This window comes from Alligator mississippiensis, chromosome 5 (assembly GCF_030867095.1).
Source record: "Alligator mississippiensis isolate rAllMis1 chromosome 5, rAllMis1, whole genome shotgun sequence".
Taxonomy (NCBI): domain Eukaryota; kingdom Metazoa; phylum Chordata; order Crocodylia; family Alligatoridae; genus Alligator; species Alligator mississippiensis.
The window spans coordinates 132,118,079-132,138,924 of NC_081828.1; the positions used below are offsets into that span (position 1 = coordinate 132,118,079).

The window sequence follows — 20,846 nt, forward strand, 5'->3', positions numbered from 1 at the left end:
AAATCCATAAGATGGTCAATCATCTGTCTTGAGAAACAGAATCACTTGTTCTGTTTTTTGTGGGTTTCTTATGTCTGATATCCCCGCCAGTGCCACCACATCATCACAAAGACACTCCTGAGAACTTGATTAGAGATATGCAATTGGACACACTTGGTCATCACAGGTAATAACCAGAACTGGGATATTTCTGAGGAACAGCCGAGCAGTTCACCATAGCTGGTATCAGAAAAAAAGTGGGGGTGGGAGAGTGAGGGAAATCCAGGGTGATTATTTTATAACGAAAAGGAAATATATTCTATTTTATCAGTAACTAGGGAGGATTCTAAACAGTGACATGATTTTAAAATATATAACTGTACAACTGTAACATAATTTGCATCCAAAAGTATTAAAGGAATTGCCAGAAGAGCTATCTCATCCTTTTATGTTGATTTTTAACAAATATTGGAATACCTGGAATCACAGAAAAATAGAACTAGAAGGCCTCCTATACACATTGCATTTATGCTGCAATTACCATGTTTACTTAAATATAAGATGATTCTGAATACAAGATGAGCCCCCAATAATTAGATTCTATATAGTGAAAATTCATAAACTTTATAATTTTGTAGGTATAGGATCTAATTATTGGAGGTTTGCCTTGAATTTGTCCCCCTCCCACTGTTACGGCAAGGAAAATAAATCTGGGGGGGGGGGCAGGTAGCTCCCTTGTCCTCTGCCCCCCCCACCTCCACTTCTTCCCCCTGCATCCCCTTTTCCTGCCTCCTTACTATCAGACCCTGCTCTCCCTGAGCACATGGAAATGAGAAGCAAAACTGAAAACATTGACCTTGAAATAAACCGTGCCTAGCCTATAGGTTATAGTAATTTGCCTATAGGCTTGGTTCATCCACAACTGAAGCATTTTACTTTTAAACACCGCCACATTTGTACAGTATGATGAAATTAAAACAAAATATGCTGCTGCAGGTGTAAATGATAACACCATTAAAACGGTAAAAAGGGGTAATTAAGCAGCTTTAAAGGCCAATTTTGTCATGTGTACAAGTGTCCTTAGAGACTATTTCTTAGCTACTAACTTAAAGACTAACTTTCATAAATACTGACAGAATTTTTTTTCCCTTTAAACAGTCCTCTTAAATTTGTCCAACTGGGGATTAGACTAGATACCTCTTGATGATCCTTTAGCCCGCACACATTAATTTACTGGCACAATGGGATCAATCCATGATCCCAACAATCATGCTGTCTGCCAGTCCATGCATGCCATACAGATCCTAATTATGCCATTACTACTAGCAAGTGCAGGGGGAGTTTGGGATCATGATCCCAGTCTCTCTTTGCAGCAGCAAATTGGGCTGGGGCTGACAGTCAGATGATTAGCTGCTGAGACAGTCCTTGGTAACTGGATAATCAGCTGCTTGTCAGCTCTGGTCCCAGGACCATGCAGGGAACTTGAACCAGCCCTTGAACCAGTGCAGTCAGCTGATTGTTGGCCTGGCAAAAGCAGTAAAATGTTCTGTATTACATGTCAAACATTTTTATGGATCATTCCTCATTTTATGGTAAATTGGGTGCACTTGTAAGACCCTGTTCATTGATGCAATGATTAACATATTACCATATTTACTCAAATGTGTGTGTGGGGTGGGGGGGGTTGGAAACTTTTTCATGTTCCAGGTTAAAGTTAGCCAAATCAAATTCAAATCCTTATCGTACCTTAGGGTACTAGTGGGCAGGTGCTTTAATGATGCAAACCTGGAGGATCAAGAGACCTTGAGACAAATTGTGATGAGAGTACAAAGGTACAATTGGTCCCCACTAGATAATCCTAGCCATCCAGGATGGGCTGGACTCAATGATCTTCCAAGGTCCCTTCTAGCCCTAATGTCTATGAAATGACTTTATTACATAGCAAAGGAAAACACATTCAGTGTATTTTAGTTTGCTATGTAACAAATTGCAGCGATACATCCAGAAAAGGTGGTGGGGACTGTGCACAGGGTGCTGGAAGCCCAGGCATGCTTGGGAAAGCTTAGGCTTGGCAAGCTTCCAGCTCCCTATGCACTGTCCTTGCCACCTTCTCTGGCTGCCAGCACACCCAGCCACCCTCCTGCCACCTTCCCACACTGCCCCAGTGGCATGCCAGTCCATTCCTGGGTGGTCTCAGGTGGCAGGCACAATGCAAGGGGCACTGGAAACCCACCAAGCCTGAGCTTCCCTAAGTACACCTGGGCTTCCAGCACCCTGTGGACCACTGGATGGGGCCAGGTGCTGCCTGTGAGCTGGGGCAGCACCTGCCCACTAGTACCCTGCCTGGGTGGCCCTGGGGGGTGCTACCACCATGGCGGGAAGCACTGCCCTTCCCCCCCCAGCTTAGGGCTTGCTGGCAGTTTGCCCCCTGGCCACAGGAGAGGCAGGCAGGCTCTGGGGAAGACAAAAGGATTGGGCCCCTCACTGCTTTTTTTTTTTCTGGCAGGTAGAGCCTACCCATGGCCAGGGTGAGGGCTGAGCTGCCGGTGGGCCGCCACGGTTCTGTAACAATGACATAAGTCCCTAAATTGAAACAGTGGGTTTTTAATTGTGTCAGTTTAAAACCCACCATTTCAATTTAGGGAGAACCAAACCCCCGTCACGCGTATAAGCAGCCTAAGGTGCCACCCTCCCCTATCTTCTGTCTGACTTCAAATTTAAATGGCCAACCACCTCAGCAGCTAAATCAGATGGTAATATTTAGCTCAGGGGTGTCAAAGATATCGCCCTTTCGTCATATTTGGCCCATGGTGCCCCATCAACCAGCTCCTAGCAATGCCTTTGGGTCTCAGGGTTGACTCACATCGCTCATGGCACAAGCTAGACTGGTTCTGCCTGCAGGAACCAGGACATGCATTACATGGTACACTCAGTCTAGCAAGCCCAGGACCCATGCTGCACACAATACTTGCTCCAGTCAGCCCAAGACCTACACTGCATATGGAGCCTGTTCCACCACCCCATGGGGTAGGGGTTCATGGGCCTGATCTGACAAGTGGACTGGTCCCACACAACTTATCCAGCCTTCAGGGATAGATGACTCTGACATCCCTGATTTAGCCTGCTGTATGAAGAACAGGTCTTATCCTTTTTTCTTTCTTTTTTTTTTTTTTTAAGGAGATTAAAAATATGGTCAAGTAAAATTTACTGTTGACATATACTTAGAGTTCTGTAACACATCTGATTTAGTTCTACATGACATTCTGATACAATATTAGCACTATACAAAATCAGTGTAGCTCATATTAAATGGATTCAAAGCTAGCTAACTCAGGGATCTCAAAAAGTAATTTTACATGAGGAATCATCCTAGGGGTTTTTACTAGGGTCATGTATGGATATATTTTTGGCCAATCCTATTCTAAGTCTTTATCAATACAATTAAATAAAATGATGTTAAAATTGGCATCATGATGGGGAGAGGTCAGTTACACAGACTGGTTTGGCTTGTTTGGGTAAGGCAGGGTCATTGGAGCAATGTGTATATTAATATGCCTGAATGAGATGTTGTACATCTAGGAACAAAGAATATAGGTCACCCTTATGAGAGAGAAGACACTGTCCTTGGACAGGACTGAAAATGACTGGAAGTTGCAGCAAATAACTGGATATGAACTCTCAGGGCAATGATGTAGTGAAGAGGAAGGAATATGATCCTTGAAAGCATAAGCAAGGGAATATTAAATTGTGAGTATAGAGGTGGTATTACCTCTGGACTCAGCTTCAGTGAAACCAACAATGCAAAACTTAAATGATTTCAAAAGGATGTTGGAAAGCTGGAAAGAGTTCAGAAAAGAGCTAAGGCCAGAAAACATTCTTTATAATGAGAGACTTAAAAATCTCAATCTATTTAATTAATCCAAGTTAAGATATGACCTGATCACGTATTATGCTTACTTAGACAAGTGTCTGATAGGGCATGGCACTTTAGTCTAACAGAAAAAGGCATACTGAGAGCCTATGGTTGGAGGTTGTAGCTAGATTAATTCAAACAGGAAGTAAGGTTCAAATGTTTAATAGAACATATCATTAATGCTTAGAACAGCATACCTATAGATGAACTGCATTCTCTATCACTTTAAGTTTTTAAATCAAGGCCTAATATCTTTCTAAAAATATTTTCTAGATCAAACATACGTTATGAACTTGATGAAAATATTACTGGCTGAAGCTGGACTAAATGTTCATAGTGGTCCCTCCCACTTTTAATGATCTATGACTATATGAAAATGCATGTTGGCCCACATTGCTTTACTCACTTCCAATGCAAAAAAACACTTCTGGGTGAAAATAGCTGGGTGACATTCTAGGTTACTGGGAAGTACACCTCTCTAGGTGATTCAGAGCATGGATCTGAACACAGGTCTCCTAACATTTAGCAGTGTGTGGCAGGGCACCTTTGGGTGCCTGCCACTTTAAGGGCAGAGGCATATATAGGCTGCAGTTTTCTGTTACCAGGGAAGGCAGAAACAGCGCCTAGCTGAGTTGCAGCAGGAACAACCTTGGAGGTAAGGGCAGGAGCTTGTGGGGATGGTTTGGAGGCTTCTGGTCCTGGGCATGGCTTAAAACTGTACCCTGTCGGGGAAGGGTGGCCTGGTGGGACTCCTAGTGGTGTGGGAGTCCACAGAAACTGCCAGGCCAGTTACCTCCCTGATGAATGGCAAGGAGGGGCATCTTAACCCCAGCCCCCCATCTTTGGGTGGGTTTTGGAGACAGCTGGGGGAGTAGTGGAGCCAGGTATGCTCACGTGTAGGTGCCTGAGCCTAGCAGGGATATGATGACCCCAGAGTGGGTAGTGTGGAGAGCACTGGGAGGCCACACACCAGAGTAGGGCTGAAGGACAGCCAAAGGGGTGTGCTGAGTAGGGCTGAATAAGAATAAGTTTGAAGGACAGTGCAAGGGCCAGTCCTGTGAGAAGTTGTGCCCGGTGAGGGGCTTGGGGCAGAATTAGCTCAGGGTTTGGCATACGGCTGGACCACATAGAGTAGGGGAACTCGTGGGAACTGAAGGTTCTTTGTGGCACGGCCTGATGGCCTAAGAGGGGCCGCTCAAGGAGAAGCAGAGCAGTGGAGTGTGGTCCAGTAATAGGCAGCATTCCAGAGGCATTCCAGTGAAAGAGGGGAGGAGTGGAAGAGGCCTCCTTTGAGAGGGGAGGTGGTGTGAACGTGTGTGGAGCCCAACTTTGGACTCAGTTTACTCCAATGTCAGACCAGGAGTAATATTAACCTGGATGCCATCTGTGAGGCATGGGCTGTGGCATAGGGGAGGAACGGAGCCAAAGATAGCACCCTCTCGCATCATGGCATGTAATGGGCAGTCTTCCATATTTACCATCTGTTTGTAGGAACAGCAAAGTCATGGCAGGCGAGACCAGGCAGATTGCCCTGTAGTGACAGGTAGGCAGGGCAACATAAGACCTGGCCCCAGGAGATGCCCCCTGTCACACAGTGTTATTTAAGTTACCAAAACACAGGATACCACTGGTTTGGATGCTCTCAGTCCTTTCCTACCAAAGGTCTTCCACTTCGTATAAAATACTTATTTCCTGGAAAATGGACCCAAACTCTAGCATCCTATCTCCCAGGTGAAAGTGTCTCAAATAGCAGGCTACAGTATCATTTGCAGGCTACAGTATCATTTGCATTTTCTCTCTCTATGGCCCAATGATTATTTAAGTGTTTTAAGTATCTAACCCCTGGCCTTGATTAAAAATTCCTGGAAATGAAAAGAGGCTATTTGTTTTGAGTTGAACAAAACATTTTGTTTGACCACAACAAAGTTGTTTTGATTTCCTAAATATTCTGAAGAAAATGGATTTTGGTTCTGCCACTGGACAAAAAAAAAAATTTCACAGAGTCCTAGTTACTAAACTGTAACAGACATATACTTTAAAGACTATTCTTCCAATTGAAAAGACACAACGACAAATATAAGTCTTACCATTTAAATACAGTAAATAGTTATCTCAGCAACAGGACCATGATGTAACAAAACACATGCACTACAGTATGTGAATTAGGTCACAAAAAGTTTCACATTCATATTGTGTCCCTTGAGGAGTTATGAGCGGTAACCATACACATGGCCCAATTTAGAACTTGATAATTATTAACTGATCAAAGAGATTTCAGAATATGTTTCTGAGATATCCTGTGTAGGGCAATGAGGAAAGACACTAAGTAGTCTACTTCTAGCTCTAAAAACCCCTGCTCACAAGCAAGAAATTCCTAGAAAAACATATGTTTTTATATATTGCTCACTTGAAAAGAGTGCTGCAGAAGAGTACTGCTCCCACGTATTGGTTATGTACAGATAATTAAAAAGCCTGAGGCTGAATCAATTCAATCTTTGCAGGTTAGCGTAAGCTGCATAGATTGAACTGATAAACAAGTGAACAGACATTCACTTTCGATTCTAGAAATGCAGCCACACACCTGCAGTGACCCAGGTCAGAAGCCAGGGGGAGCTAGAGAACACTTCCCTGCTTGGCTGGACCAAACAGCTTGGGCCAAGGCTAGCCCACCCATCCTGCAAGGAGGAGGGAGGGGGTTGTGGGAGAAGTACAAAGCATCCTGGGATGCTGGGGGACTGGGAGTTAACTTGAATCTGGAGGAGATCTGGGACAGAAGTTCAATAAACCGATTTAACCTAAATCAGTTAAGTCTGATGATACTACATCCATCCAGGTTTCTCTTAACCTGGTTTTGGCCATTTTGAAAGCAGTTTATGTGCACTGACCTTCTGTTGTGTTACAGATTTGAACCGGTTTTTGATTCCATATACTGGTTAATGCATAACTTCTGTTCCTTATGATCAGAGTGACTACACACTTCACCATGTTATGTATTACAGTTGGTTGGTTGTTTTTTGGGAACAATTTCCTCCTCGGTGCAGTTGGTCAGTAGTTGGGTAGGTGATCCTATTTAAAAACTATCTATAAAACCATTAAAAAAAATTGTAACCTCATTGTACTAAGTTATCTAAAGTCTGAAACAGTGAAGATGTTCTAATTACCATCTCCCTGATGGTGTGTCATTTTCAGTATGCGTCTGAAAGCTTAAACTGCACCTTGAGGAGCTGGAGTCTAATATGCCCTGTGAACAATTTTGTAGTTTAATCTTAGATCTAAAATCCAGGGAAGCCTTTCAAATATGCTGCAAACCAAACCTGCTAAAACTGATCAATCTGCTCCTACTGTGTCTGCCTTCTCTCTGTATTAAACTTTAGAATGTTTTGACCAGATTCAAGCTTTTTGTTTAACTCCAGAGTGTAAACTGGACACTTGGAAAGCTGCAAGAACCCATGTGTACTGGTTTGATGCTAAAAAAAAAAAAAATTAACCTTCCGACATATAATGGCCTGCTGTTACCTTTCTTTGTTTGGATTTCATAAACACAGGGAAACTGCCTATACCTGAAATCAAGGGGTCTTAACAACAATGAAACCATAGGGATGCTACCCTGAAGTATCTCTCTCTCTCTCCCTCCCCCACCCCACCCCACCATCCCACCCCACACACCCTAGACAGTAAACACAGCATCAAAATCAGTTCCACAATTTCCCCTCCCCTAAAAACCCTGGTTCTCAATGGTCCCTGAAGCCATACCAAATAGATATCATATACAGTTATATTTTTCCAAGGAAAAGGATCTTTTATCTTAAATGGCTCTGGATCCTTGAAACTTGGTTTGCTGGAAGAAGCATAGGGATTTTGCTATTTATTTTTTTTTAGAAAAATCTATATGACTAATAACATCAGTTCTTTCAAATTTTGACAGGTCAGAATACTGTTTAGCTGATGGCACTCTCATTGTTACACTGAAAATATGAATGGTTATATACAGTCCTAAACTAATTGCTATGACAGCAATTTAAGATCCCTTTGCAGAGCTGCAGGAATAAACCTGCGTGACTTCAAACATGGATTCTTTCTACATAGTCAGTTAGCATCTCAGTTCCTTTTAACTGGAAAGTCCCTTTTCTATACTAAAAACACATGCAAGCTTCCTGAACCTGGTGTTATTCAACTAGCAACATATTTGTTAGCAGACCTGCAGAAAAATGACCGCATTCAGCTACATTTAAGGAGCTGAACAAGTGACTCTGTATGCATCAGAGGGAAAAAGAAGTTGAAAGATTTATCATCACACTGAAATGTTAGAGGATAGCTTGTTTTCCCCCTCATCTTTCTGCCTCTGGCTAATGGAGCTCTTTCTAACAGAAAATCAATAGCACAAAACATGATATTATAACTCTTCCAGGCTTGGAAGAGGACTAAGAAGAAATCAAATTCTGATGCTGGTTCCAATTTTGCATTCTCTCAAAACAGCCCATTTATTAAGTTTGGTAAAAAGCTACCAAATAAAAATTTCTAAACTTTCTGGGGATAAAGAAAATGTTCTGTGAATAACAAGTATGAAAATACCAGACACCGCTAGCTAGGGCTGCTCATTAACACCGGATTTTACTTCTCTGGTTGAACTGCCACCACTATCTCCCACTCCCTTCCCTGAAAGAAAGCAATGTAAAAAGCTACTTTCACCTGCAATGCAACCTCAGAAATTGGAAATGGCCCAACAGCTAGATGCACAGAGCATTCAAACTGTTGCATCATAGGCCAACCAAAGACAGAACTGCCAGCTGGGTGTTGCCAGCTCTCCTATCAAGGAAATGGGAGGTAGAAAGAGGGGGTGGGGAATATAATAAATATGACTAACCAAGCCCTTCTATTCAAAGCGATATGCCCACATGTAATCAACTGCAGGATTGGGATTTTACGAGACTAATTTTTATTCTCGCTTCCAATATGCACTGGAACGAGGCACATGTACAAAAAGCTTGGAATGTTTTGTACCCAGACTTTCCTACAATAATAGCGGTAGCATAAATGAATAGCTACATCTCTGCAGTAGAAAGTCTTTTATTGTGGTGGTTTGGTTTCTGCCAGTAAGTAATGCAGAAAACAACATTTCATATCACACATGAATTTCATATATTCTAGTAGACTTCTTGTATAGCAACCAAAAGAAACACCCACTCGGTTTTCTTTGATGAATCATCCTTTTGTCCCTTTGAAATTCCAACTGCAGGAAACAAGTGCCACCAATAACTCTGCAGTTAAGAAATATTCAGTCTCCTATTGGGGGAGAAATGTACTTTCACTTACTCAAGTGGTAGGACATTGTATCTTTAATAATGTAACAATCTTAAGACATCTCTCCCCACAAAGGGCTCAGTACCAGATTTAGACCTTTCTGTGTCATCTTAGTGACCTCGTTTAGGACAAACATGCAAAATCCTGTCTGCTATGAAAGAACGTTTATGATTCATGAAAGCTGCAAACATATGCATCGATCCACTTACACCTTAAGGGAATTGCTTTAAAACTCAGTGCTCTCCACTTCTAAATAAAAGCGAATACACAGGAAAGACATGATTAAGTGCTTTCATTACACAGTAAATAAAAAACACATATTGTAACATCTTTTGAGACTAAAATTTTAATTAAGGTAGGCTGGCATTTCAGCTTTCTTTTTCCAAGGGAACAGCATGTAAGGTCAAACAAAAAGCTTATGTGATGAAATTGCATGAAAGATAGCTCCTAGGAGACCTGGCATTATTAACAAGAACATGAAGAAGGGCACAGCTGAACAGTTTAAAGATAAAAGATTGCATTCGGTTTACCTTGCCATCAGACTGGAGAACCTGAGAGAGCTGTTATTTCACAAAAATGTATATGAATAGGCATCAAAAGGGGTTTAAATGGATACACATGTAAGGATTCAAGGCTGGGGAAACAATCTCTTTAAAATACAGGCCTCTTCTTTTATTTCTATATACAAAAGATTTTCCAATTCTAGGGACAGCTTTACGAATAACTTGGTATTACAAAATGGCTTGCTGTGGAAAAAAAACCTTGTTCTTGCTGTGAACCCAGTGGCACATGAGTATGTCGCACTCAATTACTAACTTTATCATTCTTCAGATATTCTTGTACATTTATTTTTTGTTTCTGTTTTTCCTAAAGATTAAAAACTTTATTTACTATTCTCTCTGAAGATAAATCCTTGGTCAGACAGGAGCATCCTTCAGACAGGATGTAACCCAAAGCTTCTGCATGATTCAGAAAAGAAACTTCTATTTTTAAGAACAAAATGCTTTTATCTCACTTCAGTAAAAATATAGAGAGAACAGCCAGCTGCAAGCAAAAATAATTGCAATACCATAATGCAGGGTTCCATTACAGCAGTATAATTCCGGTAAAGCAGCTGATCTAGGATTTTGGCACTTACCCAAAGCCCTGAGCCTGACATAAATGCATTAACCCAGACGAAGCATGTGCAGCTGCTTTTGGTAATCTGAAGCCTTTGAATTTTATTAGAGTCAAAAAAGTCACCCAGCTAGTGAATGACACAGGTGAACCAAAGAAGGGAAAGGGGGAGGAAAGCCATCTAGAGTATTGTGTGCAATTTTGGGCTCCACCTTTTAAAAAGGACATGGACAAGGTATGGACGGCCCAGAGGCAGGCGACAAAAATAATAAAAGGCTTGGAAGGCAAACCATATGAGGGGAGGTTGAAAGAAATAGGCATGTTCAGCTTGCAGAAAAGGCACTTAAGAAGGGACATGATAGCAGTCTTTAAATACCTCAAGGGCTGCCATAAAGAAGAGGGAAAACGCCTTTTCTCTCTTGCTGCAGAGAGTAGGATATGGGCCAATGGCTTGAAGTTGCAGCAAAGCAGGTTTATATTGGATATCAGGAAAAGCTTTTTCACTTAGAAAAGAGAGGCAGTAGAACAGACTATGTAGTTTTGCTAGGATGGTTTGAATAAGGATAATCCTACCTCAGGCAGTAGAGACTAGATAACCTCTGGATGTCCAACCATACTTCTTTATAATTCTATGACTGTATGCCACTGAACTAACTTAAATCACTGCATCTTATGGGCAGACCATGATTTTGAGGGGATGGTCTTTTGAAGATTGGTCCTGGGTGGGAGAATGAGTAAAAAATGAAATTAGTGTAAGGAACATGCCCGTTTTGGCCCTAATTCCCAATTCAATGATAAGTAGATCCCAACAGTAAACTGAGCTCCAGCCACAGGAGCAGGAGTTGGCCTGCCTGGATGTCACTGCAGGACCTCAGACAGATAGACCGACAGACACAAGCTTTCATGAGCTGATGTTTCATGAGTCAGCATCCAGATTAACGGATTGCTGATTTATATGAATTACAATGAATTGGCTTTGTATCCCCAAAAAGGGTGATAAATTTATCTTTTCCCATACTACTTTAAAGCCTAAATTCAGAATAGTTTCAAACCCACTTTCAACACAAAATTATTTGCTGACATAATGTTGTTTGGATGACTAGTTGATAACTGTGTGCTATTGGGCAGCTAGAGATCAAAGTGATAGTGTACTCCAAAATAACTGCAGGTGCAAAAAAATAGGCCTTTTTATTTAAAAAAAGAAAGCCCATATATACACTTCATAAACAAACTATTAGTGAATTATTTTATTTTATTACTTAGGATTTGTATTATTGTAGAATAACTTAGTTCTCTCACCTCCCTGAAGTAACAGCAGGTAACAAACTGTCAAGCCATCATTTATTAAATATTTGATTAATATTATCCCTCTGGTAGTGCCTAAAGGCACTGTTAGAGACTGGGTTCCCACTCTATGAGGCACTGTACAAACACCTTGGACAAGTTGTTGCCATGACTCGTCTCATGATCGTGCCTATACTTTCTGTATAGATATGATCAGCTAGGCTGGAGGTGGGAGTGGATGCACAGACTGATTAAGTGAATGCCCCAGGTTGGTGAATCAGTGAGAGCTGGGACTTGTGCACAGATTCCTTGTGGATGTTGTCACAGTGTCCAGTTTGCTAGACTAGAGAGCTATCTTGCTCACTACAATCATACTTTAAAAAAATAAATGATTAAATAGGCAAGTTGCCTCCCACAGTGGAATTACTTAGATGGCTGAGAGAGGGCAAAAGCTCAATAGGCTGATGCCATCTGCACATTTTCTAAGCTATTCTTTTTTTGGAGAATCCTGATTGGGTTCTGTGAATGAATGGAAGTTTTCACTGTATTGGTAACCTATTGGCCAGGGGAGAACTCTGTAAATCACTGCTAACCAGTGCAAATTCTCTTTAATGACAGGCACTTTCAGGTCAAGCTTTGTTTTGCAGCCCAACTACAGGGAGATAGTTTTATAAATGGGACACCAACTGTGCTACAAATAGCATTCACAGCAAAAGCATGGCCATAACTTCATTAAATTCTTTCTCCCCAGAGCTTCTAAACATATAAAGGGAGAAGGATATGATCCTGAAGAACTGAACGTAAAAACTTTTTTGAAATAGATGTGAACTAGAGGCAATGTCCCATGAATAGCTCTACACAGATGCAGGAGACATATTGACATCACCAGGGCTCCAGCCATGCACAGGGTCTGCAGTATACAGCCAAGTGTAGAACTTTATCCTTTAGTTTGCCACCCATGCAGGTTCTGATCCCCAAACTACTGGAGTCAATAGGAATCTTCTGTTAATTGCAGGTGGCTTTGAGTCAATCAGTGCTGCAAGCTGCAGAGCACTCTGGCCCTGGTCTGGAAGAAGAACTTACTCGTAAGTTAATATGAATATCCCTTGACCTCAATGAAAATACCTATGCACTTAATTGCTTTGTTGTATCAAGGCTCGAGCTCATCATATGCAAGTTTCTGTCACGCTTATGTATTACTTCAGAGATAATACTCTGGAAATCAACTAGGCAACTTCAACAGGAAGGTATCATGCTAGATAAACAAAAGAAAGCCCATATAAAATAGAACCAGATTCTATATAACATAATTCAATTCTATAACATGTAGTCATGAAAATCATTTCAAAACTTGCCTCTCATAAGTCTGTTAAGCTACCGCTTGGTCTCAATTTTAGAAAGTAAGGGAGGTGAATCGCACACAAATACTGAGAGAGAGAGAGAGAAGAGTGAAATTGTAATAAAGAAGTTTTGTAGAAAGAACACAAAAGTTTAAAAACAACGGCAACACCAAAAGAGTCTGTCTCTCTGCGCTTGGTGTGGGATAGGTCAAAGCACCGTTAAGAAACTTTGCAGCTTGGTTCTGGAGGGAAAGCCTCAAGCCATTCTGGTTCCTAACTTAGCTTGGAAATGCTGAGATGGCTTTTGTATCTAGATATAATCAGCTATAAAACAGTTGTCAGTATACCAACCCTTTCATGTCTTTGAACCACAAAACACAAAGACCCTGCAGATTATTTATTTGCAGCACGCAAAGTATACTCTATTTTTAGGTCAATTTGATATTGTGTAAGTACGAACAGGGCCTGATTCTGCCACACACATTAGTTCACATGTAGTCTTGCTCATTTCAATTGGAGCTGCAGATATTCAACATTACAACTGGGTACTGTTTTGCCAAAAAAAGGCAGGTTCAGTGATACCAAAATATTTTCTGAATTAGTTTCTGGTTCACTGACTTGCTTGAGTCCAAACATGCAACAACGAAACATCTGCAAGTCAAAACTTTCCATTGTGACATTTTTAAACCAAATATTTTTATTTTAAATGACTTTTTGTTTTGATGCTTATTTAATCTCATTTTAAAATTTGCTTGAAAACAGTGAAAGACAAAACAGAACAAATCATTTGACTTTTCAGTTCCCTGAAAATTCTGTATGATTTTCTTTTCACACTGATCTGAAATGTTTGTTTTCTGATTCTTTTTGGATTTCCTAGCAAACCAAATACTCAGTTACCTGTGCAACTGTACTTAAAAATTTGGCAAAATCAGGGACCTAAATAAAAGCAGTTATGGACCTACACATCTAAATTTAATTGTCCAAGAATTGTATACTCATACAAATTAAATAAACAAACCAATAAATAAATAAACAAATGCAAATGGAAATGAGGGCAGAACAAAAGTTTACATGTAATCTTTTATTTCTTTTCCATGTTCAAACAAGTTTAGTGACACTTCCAAAGTGACAGGATGCACAACTGCGGGCTGGAGCTGGCTGTGTGGTTATAGGAAAAAAGAATAGAAATGGCCTTGTCAGCACCACACTGTAAGCGTTGTAAAAAGATACATCCTGATGCTTTGGTACTAGGTTAGAAAGAGACTGATTTTAGAAGAGTAAGGATTGTTCGTTCCCTCTGTTCATTCCTAAAGCTCTTTGCTGAGCCTGCCAACAAGCCTGGTAATTACACAGACACCTGTTGTCTAGTAACTAGAAAGAGAAGCTTAACCATAAAGAATCTGATCCAAACCCTAGTGAAACCAATGGAAGCCTGACTTTTATGAACTGTGAATCAGGCCCACAGTCAACAGATATCAAAAACTGCAGCCAGCAGTGTGGGCTGGATTTGAACTGGTCATCTCCAAGTGAAAAGCTCCCTCCTCTGTTACCAATCCCCAAGTTTTCATTGCATAACATGTATTGGCCAGCTTGAAACTTTTCAACTGAATTCTCTTTCAATTCAAAAGAAATGGTAAAGCTCTTGTGCAGCATAATATATAACAACATAAGGAGAAGCTGCCTAACAAAAGCTCCTTCTAAAACTTGATTTCTGAAAGAGATAAAATCTAGGGGACCAATTCTGTTTACCCATAAAACTCCTTTTGCAGTCATCAGGACTTGAGCAAGTATAAACATAGGCATAACATCCTTATGGGTAGAAACAGATCAAACAAGATTTTTTAAAATTAAGCACAAATTTTCTGATGTTTGAGAGTTACAGTATTTGAGAAGGATTTGCTTTTCTGTCTTGCAGGCATTGCACATTTCACATGAAGGCACTTTGCCAGTTTTGTTTGATTAGGTTAGTTTGAGTGGCAGAGATACGGATATACAGCAACACAAAATGCGCACACACACATTTGTCTACAGTATCTACAGTGCAAGAGAGCAGGTTCAAATGGTTAACGTGTGGCTATCAGAAAAAGCAAAGAGGTATATGGAATCTTCAACACAAAGCATATAAATACACAACATTAGCAACAGGATACATTGCAACTACACTGTTAAATCAACAGTGTCTTGCATTCAATTATGTTGGTAGCATTTTTATCTGTCTGGAAATCCACTATTCACTGTGCTAGTCACTTCACATCTCTGAGCCTCAGTTTTGCCATTTGTAACTGGGGATTATGATGGAATTCTCATTGCAAAGTGTGTTGAGGTCTATGCATAAAAAGGCCTTATGAGCTTGATCTGGCATCTATGAAGCCACAGAGCTTGAACCTCGCCTATAAGTATTCAATAAGATTAAATCATGGGAATCATGGTTCTTTTGAATCATGACAATGTCAAGGCAAACCAAGTCTGAAACCGTAACAATGCATAAATTTATTGTGAAATGAACTTGGAAAGGTCTGAACTGGTTTAGTAATGTTCTGAACCAAAGCTGGGCAAAAAATTCACATTGTATTTCCAGCTCCCACGCTTCCAGCCCTGACATTGCAGAATACTAGAAGGAGGAATGTTGAGGAAATAGGACACCATATACATCCTAGTGTTCCTACTAGAGAAGTAACCAGAGAGAACAATGGTCAAAGTCATTGCTGATCTTGACTAATGCATACTCCAGTCCTGCTAAAGAATCAGCAAAGGTAGAAGGCTTACACCTGTATGGAAACCTACTGAAGTCAAAGGGCCTCTGCACAAGCACAAGGGACTCCTGAAAGGTCCAATTTCAGGAGGGAGGCTTTAGAGTATATGTGTTTCCCACTTCTGTATTTTAAAAAAAATAAAAAACCAGGGCCCTGCCCAAGGCATATTTGCATGAGAGTAAAGCACATCAACTTGTATACCAAGTCACATTGATATCTGGTGTGGACAGACAACCAGCTCCACCGAGACAATTGCCGGCAGTAACCTTACCACTGAAAGTGGCAAGGGAGCCATTAACAATTTACCTGCATTCAACTAAAGCAGTGGTGCTCAATCTATGGCCCATAGCTCAAGACCAGCACATCCCCTGCCCTGCCCTGTGCCATGCTGCTGATCCCCTCCACAGTCAGAAGTAAGCTCTCTTTCCCTCCCTCCCTCCTCCTCTTGGACATTGGCAACCATGGCATCCTGGCTGAGCATCACTGATTTAAAGAATATTCTAGTATAAAATTGACAAGAGCTGCAGATACTTTTTTTTATGACTTTCAAAGGTGCAACACTCCCATGGAGTGGAGTGACTTACACTGGGGTGAGGCTGTATGTCTGCTGCACATTTACATTGGCATAAGGGCAGATTACATCACTGAAATGTGTTGTGCGCCTGCATGTTTAGGGTTGCTGTATACACGTCTCTGCCACTCAAAAAAAACTAATCAAACAAAATAGGCAAAATGGCTCCATGTGACCTGCACAACACATCTGTCAAAAATACAAGGTGATTTTACTAAGCAGTCTGCTCAAACAAACATTTAGGCATTTGAAGTTTGTGGGGAAAAAAACAAAACCTTCACAATGTTTCAATGAGCCTGAAGAAAATACATGCAAATTGTTTTTTCACTAATATCAATTCCTAGTTTAAACATTTAATATGCATTAAAAATACTTTTACATCCATATAAAAATACTTTTACGTCGATGTAAAAGTAAAAAAGGACAAATGTAAGTCATACCTTTAAGCTACTTCTCCTGACAAGGAACTCAAATCTCAGTTATAAATTCTTATTACAGAATAGCTTTTGTGTCATTTTGACAATTCATGTAACTTTTAAAATTAAAGAATAGGGCAATACAATTCATACATTTTGGCAACTATATTTGTAGCAAACAAATTCTTTTCTAATTACAAAAGCCAACTTCTTTATAGTTTATAGACTTTATTTTCACATCCTGGAATGAGCTATTGTGTCAATTGAAAGTACTTTTTCATCATAAAGTGACGATAAATGACTTCATAAATATTCCCTCATATTTTAGTGAAGACATAAAATGGAAATATTTTATATGTTGTCCTGGGTAGGGCATGTTTGATACTAGAATACTCCCAAGAAAGAAAAACTTAAAAGAGATTTTTGTTAGATGAAGTTTCCAAATAACACCAAAGTTTGAATTAGACATATTTATAGTTGGGTAACTTAGACTGGTTTTTGCCAGAGGTCTAACTGGCCAGGACTGCGCTAAAAGCAGATCCCCCTTCTCCCTCCCACAAAGTACCTCTTCATTGGGATCCTAAGTGGCTTGAGTAGGAAAAATACAATATTATAAGCTTGCTTCTGCTCAAAATTTAGAATGACAGGGCTCACTCCCTTTCTGAAAACTTAATTTTCATATATGTAAATGCACCAAATCTGTGACACAACAGGAGTCAGGGAACCTGAACAACCATGTATATGGTGCATGGGCTTACAAGAGCACTTGCTTTCCAATCTGTGTGTCCAGCTGACTTCTCTTCCTTGCTTTTCTATACCTACCCATGGGAAGTGGTATCATCACAGGACTAGTAGACATTCTGGTACTATCTTGCTGCCTGACTGGTGCTCTGTGACCAGGGCTGATCCTAGGGGGGTGCAAGGTCTGGGGCAAATCAGCCTGTGTGGGGCCCCCTTAATACTGCGTGGGGCCTGTGGGACCCCCGCAAAGGCAGGGCATGGGCTGGGGTCTCCCCCATGCCGGAGGGGATGGGGGCTCTGTGCTTTTTCTGTGGCATGGGGCAGAGCTGCCAACACCAGGTGGGCCCCATGGGAGGGGCCGCAGCTGCTCCCCCTGGCCGCACCCCCTGGCTCCGCGGGGCCCCCCAAAGCGTGGGGCCCTGGGCAGTCATTCTGATTCACTGTACCCTAGGGACGGCCCTGTCTGTGACTGCAAGAGTGTTCCAAAGCAAAGAACAAATGCTCCTTTGTTCATAACCAAGTCTCTGTGACTTTCACTGTAGACTATTTCATAGTTGTGAACTAAGAGTAACACCAGTTACAATGCCCTTCCAAACCTTCCCATTATTCAATATATCCATTCAATCAGTCAGGCTGGATGACTATTTTGCCAGTTGGGTTAAATTAGTTTTACAAGAGGGAATACATTCTTCGTTACTTCCTCATCTTGCCACTGCATCTTTATGGGAGTATTGCCTTCCTCCTTACTGCACAGGAGGGGTTGAAAAGAAATGCATTTGAGCCTTAAACTATAAAGGAAATCATTGCCAGCCACACAAACTATGTAAAGGAATGAAAATTAGCAAATTAAAACAAATTGCAAATGTTTTTGTATCTAAATAATAAAAAAATAATTACTGCTATAAAGCACGCATCATAAAAGTGCCTTCTTTACAGGGTAAGGCAAAGTTTCCATCCTAAAATAAAGAAAAAATATGGGCTGCCTAATTTCATTTGATAAAATAGGTTATGATGCATTACAATTTACACCAATAAAAGTCTAGAGTAGAATCAAGGCTATAAAGTGTGAAGATAACATATTGTTCTGGCAAATGATAAAAATGCTCACAGTGACAGCTGTGATTTATTGAAGCAATTCAAATACACTCTGAAAGTATATTAGCTTCGCCTCTGCCCACAAAGGGCACATTTTAGCAGGGTAGGCCACTCCAATGATAAATTGCATAGCAGAACCAAGTGAAGGCAATTGGCACATCAGATGCCCAAAGGCCTTGAATTACTGTGATAATGTGGTTTCCATGATAATACCTCACATGTAATGGCATCCTGAGCACAGAGAAACATGGTATATTCTGGATTTTTGTTACTTTTTGGAATATAATATTTTGATAGATAATAAGGATAGTATTTTTATAGCAAGAGCAGCTAGGCTTCAACTGTTAAATTTGGTACTTACAAGGGTTTACAAGTTGACTCTTCAATGACACATGATACAGAAGGTCACAGTTTAGAAACTGCCTTTTAAACCAAAGTGTAAAAAACACCACCTTACCTGTTTTTGGTTGCTAAAAGTAAAACGTGATATCAGCTTTAGACCTAGTAGCTTCATGTTTTCATTAATAGTGAGGTCTGTCTACATATAAAAGTTGTATCACTTTAATTATACTGGCTCTGCTGTGAATGTTGTGCCATTGGCATGAACATGCTTAAAACAATATGGTTTATTTATAAATGGGAAGGAGGATAAACTATTTTAGTATAATTGAGTCCATACTAGAGCTTGCATTAAACCACTACTTTGTTTTAAATCAATCCATCATGCCTCTACATCTCTAACCACCACAGTATACTGCTACGATAATATTGTGCATAATGGGTCTACAGCATCTTTAGTGTTCCAGGGGCATCCAGTAGCCTTATGCCTTCTTTAAAACCCTTTATCAGGCCAGACCAACGTAAATAAATGAAAATCTGGTCAGTCGTCATATTAAGGATATACATAAGAAAAAGAACAAAACCTTTGATCATTTATGATGCTCTGCACCATATTCTACTCTCCACTGCATGGGCAAAAATTCAGGAATAGTTTTACTAACCTTAATGTTAATGTGATCATAACCAGATTAGAATTTGTCCCTCCATCCTTTAACTATGTTCCTCTCTTTAAAAGCACATATACATTCATGGAGACCATGCTACACTCCATGCAATGCAGTCTTTGTGATATAAATTGGCAGATTGAGGCTTTCGCTTATCATGTACGTCTCTAGTTATTAGTGTTCTCATTTCACTTCATTAGGAAAAAGAGATCTGTGTTTGACAGCTAAATTAAGCATGACAGGAAGCATCAATGATCCAATCACAGGAAGTTACTTCTTGTCAGAAACTGAAAGAAGTTTATCAGCAGTCAAAACGTTATCTAACCTTTACAAATAATGAAGCATGCTTAGGAAAGTGTTCCAGTAGGACCAGGTTGTTAGCACATTAGTTTCTGTAAATTTTATTTATCTAAATATAATCTATGTAAATAGCTGATACCCATCTTTTTACAGAAATACCAGAGGACTTCATACCTACTATAAGATTTATAGAATTTGGCAAGAAAACTTAACTAAATGACTTAGCAAACAATTTCAAGATTTCAAATGAATGAATGAATGGGATAACTTGTACAGTATATACAATGGTCAGACGGTCAACATGGATATGTTTTTATAATATGGCTATTGGATTTGTGTAAAGCATCCACTGATATAAGGAACATTTAAATTGAAATATGGTCAAGTGCTTCCCCAAATGGTGGAAGGTTAGAGAAGATGGAAAAGTAGAAAAAACATTGTGATGTTTTATTAATATCCCTGCCAGTTGAAAGGGGATAAGGAAAAAAACAGCCAGGTCTTCCCAGCTAGGGATTATCTGGCTGTGGAGGCATCATGAGTGGGTGTAGTAGTAGTGGGTGAATGGGAGTTATGATTTGGATAGCTAGCTCCTAGATCAACTGCAGCCACTAATATAATGCATAGGAACTAATAGGTACCTCACCAAGTGTTATTAAAATAGCCCTTGAAGCAATTTCCAGCAGAGCACAGCTGAGAATCTAGCCCTTAATTCTGGGTGGTTTATTTTTTCATTTGTGTTCCTGCATTTAGTCCCAAGTATTTTCATTAGTGCAGATGCAGACTCCTACTGACAGTGTCAACAAGAGTTCTTCACACACGATGTAACCAACAAGAGCTTGATGCTGTAATCCTACCACAGGCAACACCTGAATCCAATAGGAATTTTACCCATGGCAGCATTGAAGGATAGGGCCCTTCAGAGCTATTAACATTGACAGGAAACAATTTGTGGTATACCATATATAAAATAGTATTCTTTCATGTAGTATTAACCTTGGGTCTAATACTACATGGGGTTGGGAGACTTGAATTG

General features: G+C 40.3%; 1 protein-coding gene across 17 annotated transcripts in view; it reads right to left on the bottom strand.

Annotated features, from left to right (window-relative positions):
* ARPP21 (cAMP regulated phosphoprotein 21) overlaps positions 1 to 20,846 on the bottom strand; it is a 184,832-nt gene that overhangs the window by 12,517 nt on the left and 151,469 nt on the right. Inside the window, exon 20 of one of the 17 annotated variants that reach the window (XR_009462546.1) lies at positions 10,883 to 11,027. The exons of the other annotated variants lie outside the window; for them this stretch is intronic. The gene's annotated coding sequence lies outside the window, so the exon portion shown is untranslated. The remainder of the gene's footprint in view (positions 1 to 10,882; positions 11,028 to 20,846) is intronic. 17 annotated transcript variants of the gene reach the window in all.